We start from the raw sequence: 7,656 nt of genomic DNA on the forward strand, positions 1-7,656 counted from the left end.
TGGAAATTTATCAAAAGCTTCAAAGCTTCAAAATTTTATTATACTTGTATGATGAAGTGGAAGATTCTAAGCTTCATAAGTATACTTTCACAAAGCTCTTCGAGTTTGGGAGATTACATGAACTCACCATTTATAAATGTGATTGTTTTCTAGTACTTTTTGCTTTTAGTTCTTGATGCTTCATTCCATACAAGCATGTTGGGAATTTTCGGCAAGTAGGAATGTTGTTCAATGTTGTATATATGTACATATGTGTGTGTCTTTATTTATGTGTATGTACATGGCTTATTATGTGTAGTGATCTACTAATGTATTATCTAAGGGGGTCTAAATACATAACCCTTGGAGCTAAGATGACATAACAATAAAGGATGGGTTAATTTTGATGCAAGATCCCCTACACTAAGATGCATGAGCCATTTCTATCTTGGGGAACATAATAAGTGTATTTAGAGAAAGAGCAAGAGAAAACCTAACCTTCTTGTTTTTTAGGGGGTGAATCTTTCAAGGGGTAGTGTTCTTTTGGAATGGAATCCTCTTGCTTGAGAGAGAGAGAGAGAGAGAAGGGAGGAAATATAAAGAGAAACAGAAGAGAGGAGGGTTGTATGAACACATGCACGTGTGTGTGTGTGTGTGTGTGTGTGTGTGTGTGTGTGAGAGAGAGAGAGAGAGAGAGAGAGAGAGAGAAGGGAGGAGGGTTGAACGTATGTGTGTGTGTGTATGTGTGTGTGTAAGAGAGAGAGAGAGAGAGAGAGAGAGAGAGAGAAGGGAGGAGGGTTGAACGTATGCATATATGCATTTATGGATGTATGCATGCAGATGCATGCATGTTTATATGTATATATTTATATTGGAGATACTTTTAAAAATCTCTTGTCTTTTTAAAAATTTGATTGCTAAAAATTATTCCTCGAATAAAGATATATATTGCTCACACAATGGGATACCCAAGTCGTACAAGGCCCCATCACGTACTCCTTAATCATGCCAAATAAGGTTTAAAAATTGTCACAGGGTTTAAGTGAAAATCAATGCAAGCACACAATAATTTTCATCATGCATCAAGCTCACTCCCACGAGATTATAGCACATTATCATCACCATTAGGTCGAATAGCAAGCCAGCAACAAAACCAACTTATTATGAGCAAACTCTTATGTAGGAAGACACATTCCAACTATGCTTACCTTCCACACAAGTTCATCTACTCATAGGTGTCCCAAATGCATGTAGACACTCCAAAGGGGCCCTTAGAGGGAGTTCATAATGGGTGCAAATGTATGAAAATGTACAAATGCAAGGGCATGCATGGCAAATTTGACGTCCTTTGAAGTTTTGAATTGTGAATGTAAAAATGTGGAAGAGCAAGGGCATGCATGGTAGATTTGAGGAACTTTGAAGTTTTGTATTGAAATAATTAATAAAATGCTACATTATTATATTTGAATTGATATTACATAGATTTGAGGCACTGCGAAGTTTTGTATCGAAATAATCAATATAATGTTACATTATACTAAATATAATATTTGAATAGATATTACATACCAATATATAGTTAAAAAATATGTATTATATTACATACCAATATGTAGCAAACAAATATGCGTTATAGTAGCAAATGATACAATGTACAATTTTTAAAATAATGACATATGATAATTAGTATCATTTATCATAATAAATTAATATTCATATTATAGTTTAGTTTATCAATATAGTTTATGTGTTTGTTATTATATTATCATGTATTATATTAATTTATTAATGAGTCAGAGGAGGGAGGGAGTATGCAAGATCACTCGAAAAGAGGGAAAGAAATAATGGAGAGAAAGGGAAGAAAGAGAAAGAGATTCTTTAAAATTGGAATAATGGTAAGTTTACATTGTTAAAAGTTGTAGAATACTTGATATGACACCCAAAACATGTTGTGGTTTCAATGACCCCTCTTAGTAAGACCACCACAAAATAAACAAATTGACAATACATATAAAAATCATAAGGTGTTTTTACATTGTAAACAAGTAGGAATAAAAATGGCATACTTTTGAAAGGTGCACTTGCGCAGAATATACTCATTTACGAAATGGATGTATTAGTTGTTGATTTATGTATATATGACTAGAGTGAGGAGAATAGTAGGAGTAGGTATAAGTATGTTTGTGGTGTTATCATCACCCTAATTAATTTGGCACTAGATCTTCTAGGTGATAGTTAGAAGAGGGAAGAACACACAAATCCACCTACCTCAACATAGTAGCTACCTATATGACTAGTGGGGCTGAAGACATTTGTGCACTGCGACGATGATTGGGTTAACAAAATTTTACCACCACTGCCAAGGATTGCATGTTGTCTTGTGGTTAAAGCTGCTCAAGTACTAGTTTAACTCCATTTCAAAGAGAGAACTAGTATAATAAGAGACATAACCAACATGCACCAAGGCCACTAACCATCATGCAAAGCGTATAAAGAAGTACAGAAGCCAAGGCAAGGCAACATTTTAAGACCACATAAAGAGTGGTAAAGATTGGTCTTGGTAGATGGATTCAATTTCATAAACAGTGGTATTGGATGGATTCAATAACATAAAGAGTGGTAAAGAGTGGTCCTAGATGCATTCAATGACATAAAGAGTAGTCATGGATGGATTCAATGACATAAAGAGTGGTCTTGGATGGATTCATTCCTAGAGTGGTCCTAGATGCATTCAATGACATAAAGAGTGGTCTTGGATGGATTCAATGACATAAAGAGGGGTAAAGAGTGGTCCTAAATGGATTTAATGACATAAAGAGTGGTAAATGGTAAAGAGTGGTTGTGGATGAATTCAATGACATCATCACCCCATAAAACAAAGGGGGGAAACCACACAAGGATTTCCCAGTGTGTCTAGTAGATATGGCTTGTGTGATTGTTATGAGGAGTTACCAACTGCCCCACAAAAAGAAGTGGGACTTCTAACCTATAGGACTTTAGGACCAGGGCCATAAGAAATACTTTATTATCAATCTCGACAAAAGAATGTATCAAGAAGTGTAAAGAGTGGAATGAACAAGCTGGATGGAAGAAGTAGGGGCCTCCAAAATGTTAGACGATTTCTTTTCTAAAGAGACGTTTAAGTGGAGGACTAGCTAGATGATGATGAATCTAATCCAAATGATAAATTCACTTCATTGACATTGAGGCCAAGTAGCCAAAGGCAAGAGAGGGAGAGGCGGCAGGGAAGGTGTAGTCAAATATGGTCATCATCGACAACCATATTCCCCCGATTATGGTATTGACGACCATATTCAATCGCATATTCCCTCAAATATGGTTGTTATGGGTGACCGAATATGGTTGTTATGGGTGACCGAATATGGTCGTCGACAACCATATTCGGGGGAATATGGTTTGTTGACCATGTTCGAGGGAATATATATGGCGACCATATTCTAGGTGATCGAATATGGTCGTCTCGATGACCATATTTGGGGGAATATGGTCATCTTGACGATCATATTTAGGGGAATATTTGATTGCCCTGAATATTGTCGTTGTTGTTGACCACCATATTTGAAGGAATATGGTCACTTTGGCGACCATATTTGAATATTTGATTGCCCTGAATATTTGATTGCCCTGAATATGGTCGTTGTTGTTGACCACCATATTTGAAGGAATATGGTCACTTTGGCGACCATATTCGGAGGAATATGGTCGTTTTGGTGACAAAGTTCGATTACCTCAAATATGGTTGCCAACGACCATATTCAAGGGTTAGGAAATGACCATATTTTCTTAAATATGGTCATTGGCGCGACCAAATTTGAGGGTTACGCTGCAACCCTCGAATATGGTATGGTAATTGGCGAGAATATGATTGCAATGACCATGTTCGGAGGTTAAGGTTAGGTTTGCCTCACAAACCCTTGAATATGGTATGGTTATTGGCGAGGCTGGGGTTAGGCCCTAACCCTCCCCCCATATTGCCCCCCTCAACCACCCCTCTCCCCCCCACCCATTGTCACCCTCTTGGCCACCCCTTGCCCCTCCCCCTCGCCTAGCCGATTGCCCCTCCCCCCCACATCATGGCCGTCGTCCCTCTCCCCCGGTTGCCAGTCAACCACTCCTCCTAGCCGACCGGATTGTTACCTTCATGATTAGCTACCATTTTCCTAGGTGACGCAAGGCACATACAAGGGAGGCTACATAGCCATCACAACAGATGATACCAATCCCCACATTTGAAGATTTTGGTCTACAACCGGATTGGCGAAAAGAATACCTGACGATTCTGAAATATAGTCCTCAATACCAATGTTCTCCGCCTACTCACACGGTGGATCCGGAGGCTCACGCTACTACAATTTCATGATGCAAAGAGAATAGATTATCATGTCTACTACAGTTTTTCCCATTTCTCACCATCTACCTTCCCAGATATTATAAGCCAAAGACAACAAAGGCTCACATGGATCAGAGCTTGGCACCACATTCCTGATCCAAACATCATGGCTGGTCATATTGCTAAAGTTAATCGTAGTCCTTAATGATCAACCAAGGGAAAGATATGATGGATTTGAAGCATAATAACTCCACTTTGACATCAACACGGGACCAAATGAAAGAGGCATGATGTTGTATTATCATCACCTATCTACGGTGTCTTCCCGGCTACATGCACATCACATTTGAAGACATGGTGGACATAGGGTTCTAGACATCCCACTCAGCATTCAGAAGAACCCCCTCCCTCCCCCCTCCCTCTCATCGCCCCTCCCGCCCTTTTCCTCTCAGCCACCCACCTCCCTGCCCCCTGCCCCCCCTCTACCCTCGCCTCCCTCCTGTCTCGCCCCGCTGCCTCTAGGCCACCCCCTTCCTTTCCCTGCTCTCTCAGGTCCCCGTTCCCTCCCCTGTCTCTCCCTCTCCTTGCCCCTCCTCCCGTGTCCCAATTGTCTCGCTCCCTACCTCCCCCCATCCCCCACTCGCCTCTCTTAGCCGACTACCCCTCTCCCCCATGCCTCGGCCGACTACCCCTCTTCCCCACGCCTCGGCCGACTTCCCCTCTCTCTCTCCCATTGCCCCTCCTCCCAATCTCTCCAGCGTCCCCCTCTCTCCGTCCCCCCCCACCCGCCTCTTGGCTACTTGCCCCTCTCCCTCTCCCTCTCCCCCTCCCCCTCGCTCTGCCCCCCCGCTCTGATTGGCCACCATGAGGGAGAGACCGGTTCCTCCCTCCCTCCGACCCACCCAGCCGTGGAGGGAGAATGGAATGGAGAAAAAGGAGAGGATAGAGGGAGTCTCCTCTCCCTCTCAATTTGGCACACGCGGGGGGGGAGGCTGCAGTGTAGCCTGCGGTGCCAAAATCCCCCCCTCCCTCCCCCCAAAAAAATTCTTTTTTAAAAGGTTTTTTAAAAACCTTAGTTACAAAGGTTTTAGTTTTTACTTTTAAAATATATTAAAAAAGAGTTTTTTTCAAAAAAAAATCTTCTCAATGCTTTTCAAAAAAGCTTGAAAAAAAGGGAAAAAAGAGAGGTTATCTGATTTTTTTGGTGATTTTTCTTTTTGGTGATTTTTTTTCTGGAATCTCTTGACTTTTCGCTTTCCCGAAACCTTTTGGCTTTCCGAATTCCGGAAAATCTTTTGACCTTTCGGATTCCGGAAACTTTTGACCTTTCACATTCTGATTTTTTTTGTCTTTTCATTTTCCCGAAACTTTTGGCTTTCCGTATTCCGGGAAAACCATTGGAATTCCAAAATTTTTTGACCATTCGTATTCTTATGCATTCAGGGTAAATTAAAAATTTTAAAAAATTCCTAAAAGTTAGTGGAAAATTAAACAAAGGTTATTTTAAATTTGAGGAAAATGTGGTGTTGGTGTTTGGCATGTGGTGTGTCCATTCGAGCGCCCGTGACCATTCAAATTCCTTTAAAAAATATATATTTTTGACCCAAAAAATTAGAAAATCCATTAAAATTATAAATTTTCAATGGATTTGAGAATTGTCGGGCAGAATTGGAAATTTCGTGAGACGATGGGTTTCTCAGGAGAAATTAGGAATATTCTAGAAATTATTTTTAAAAACCCTAAAAATTGGTATTTTTAAAATATCAATGGTATTTTGCCATAAGATAGGTTTGGTGGAATTCAAAATTATCGTATTTTGAGGCCCTATAAAATTAGAGAAAATTAGAAAAAAAATTATGATAATTTTTTTCTCAAGAATTTAATATTTTCAAGGGTTATTTAATGTTGAAGAACGTTTTCTTGTTTTGCACACAGTTCTTTAGGATTTAATTTATGAGAATGCACTATTTTTACATAGAGATAGATGCGGGTTATTCACATATTATTAATACGATTTTACCTTGTATTAATAGTTATTTTTGTTTAGATTATTCTAAACGACATTTTCATGATTTTTTAAACCATTGTTTAGCAATTTCTTTTGGACATGTTCCTAAATTTCTTTTGATGGCTATAATTTACGTTCAAAGTGTGTTTCACCTTTGACACTTTTCCATGATAATTTATTTTGCACTTGTTTAAGTGTGGTCTATGCTTAATTTCCTAAGCCTAAGACAAATTCTATCAAGGGTTAGTTGATCTATTTGTTTTGGTGGATTTTATTGGATGTTTTTCCAGTTTTATATGGACTCATCAGGTTTTGCCTAGATCCTTGTGTCTAGGGGTTTTTTATTGAGTGTTATACACGTGTTTCACTTGTTTACTTTGGAGTTTTGCTTGAATGACACCATGTTCATATACTTCATATTGATGAGTTGGCCATCGATTTTAATGCTTCTTTTGGCATGATTAATGACCATTAGATGGTATGCATTGGTTTTTATGATCAACTATGGTTTTCATGGATTCGAGGAGCTTCTATGCTTTCATCCATGGTTTTATAAAAATCTTTTGATCTTTTGGATAATTTCATGTGTTGTAATTTTAGAGTATATTTCTTATACTCTTGTATATATTCTAACTTGGATACCTAGTTGCTTATGTGTCTAGGTGAGTTATTTTTTTACCCTAACTTTATTGTGTTTTGGGTAGTTATCATTAAGGCACAAATAATTCAAAATTCTTTTTTAATGATGTTCTTAGAAAGAGTTATTCCTTGATGTGGTCTCAGCAAGGTATATAGAGACAGGTATTAGTATGTGAAAGTCTGGGATAAGGCTATCTTATTCCTTTTATACAGGATTTTATTCATTTTTCTTAGACGGCATACTAGGGAGTTTCAAATTGTTAAGGTATGTATGGGTGGTATCATGGTGGTATGGGACGCTAGAGCGATCCCTCACATATATTATCTTATGGGATAATTTGGGCTCAGGATTGTTGCTTTGCATGTTGACCTCAACATTCAAAGACAATCTCATTTTAAGAATTCATTTAAAGCTATAGTGTAGGCATTCTCTAGATAAACTTCTTTTATCTATAGCCTGCATGTATTGATGAGCGTAATCTCGTCGGCATATTCACTTGTTGAAATCTTTTTCTTTAGAGTTCAACGAGTTTATTTTGTTGTGTTCGGATAAGGAAATTTGGATTTTTTCTTTGTTGGCATTTCTTTCTCTAGTTCCGTACTTTAGGTGATTTATACAGTCAACCTGATGGTTTATGGATGGACATATGTGACTCATCGAGATGTTGATGACTCTTTA

Source organism: Cibotium barometz, chromosome 39 (assembly GCF_041138505.1).
Source record: "Cibotium barometz isolate CiBa-2024 chromosome 39, ASM4113850v1, whole genome shotgun sequence".
NCBI lineage: Eukaryota > Viridiplantae > Streptophyta > Polypodiopsida > Cyatheales > Cibotiaceae > Cibotium > Cibotium barometz.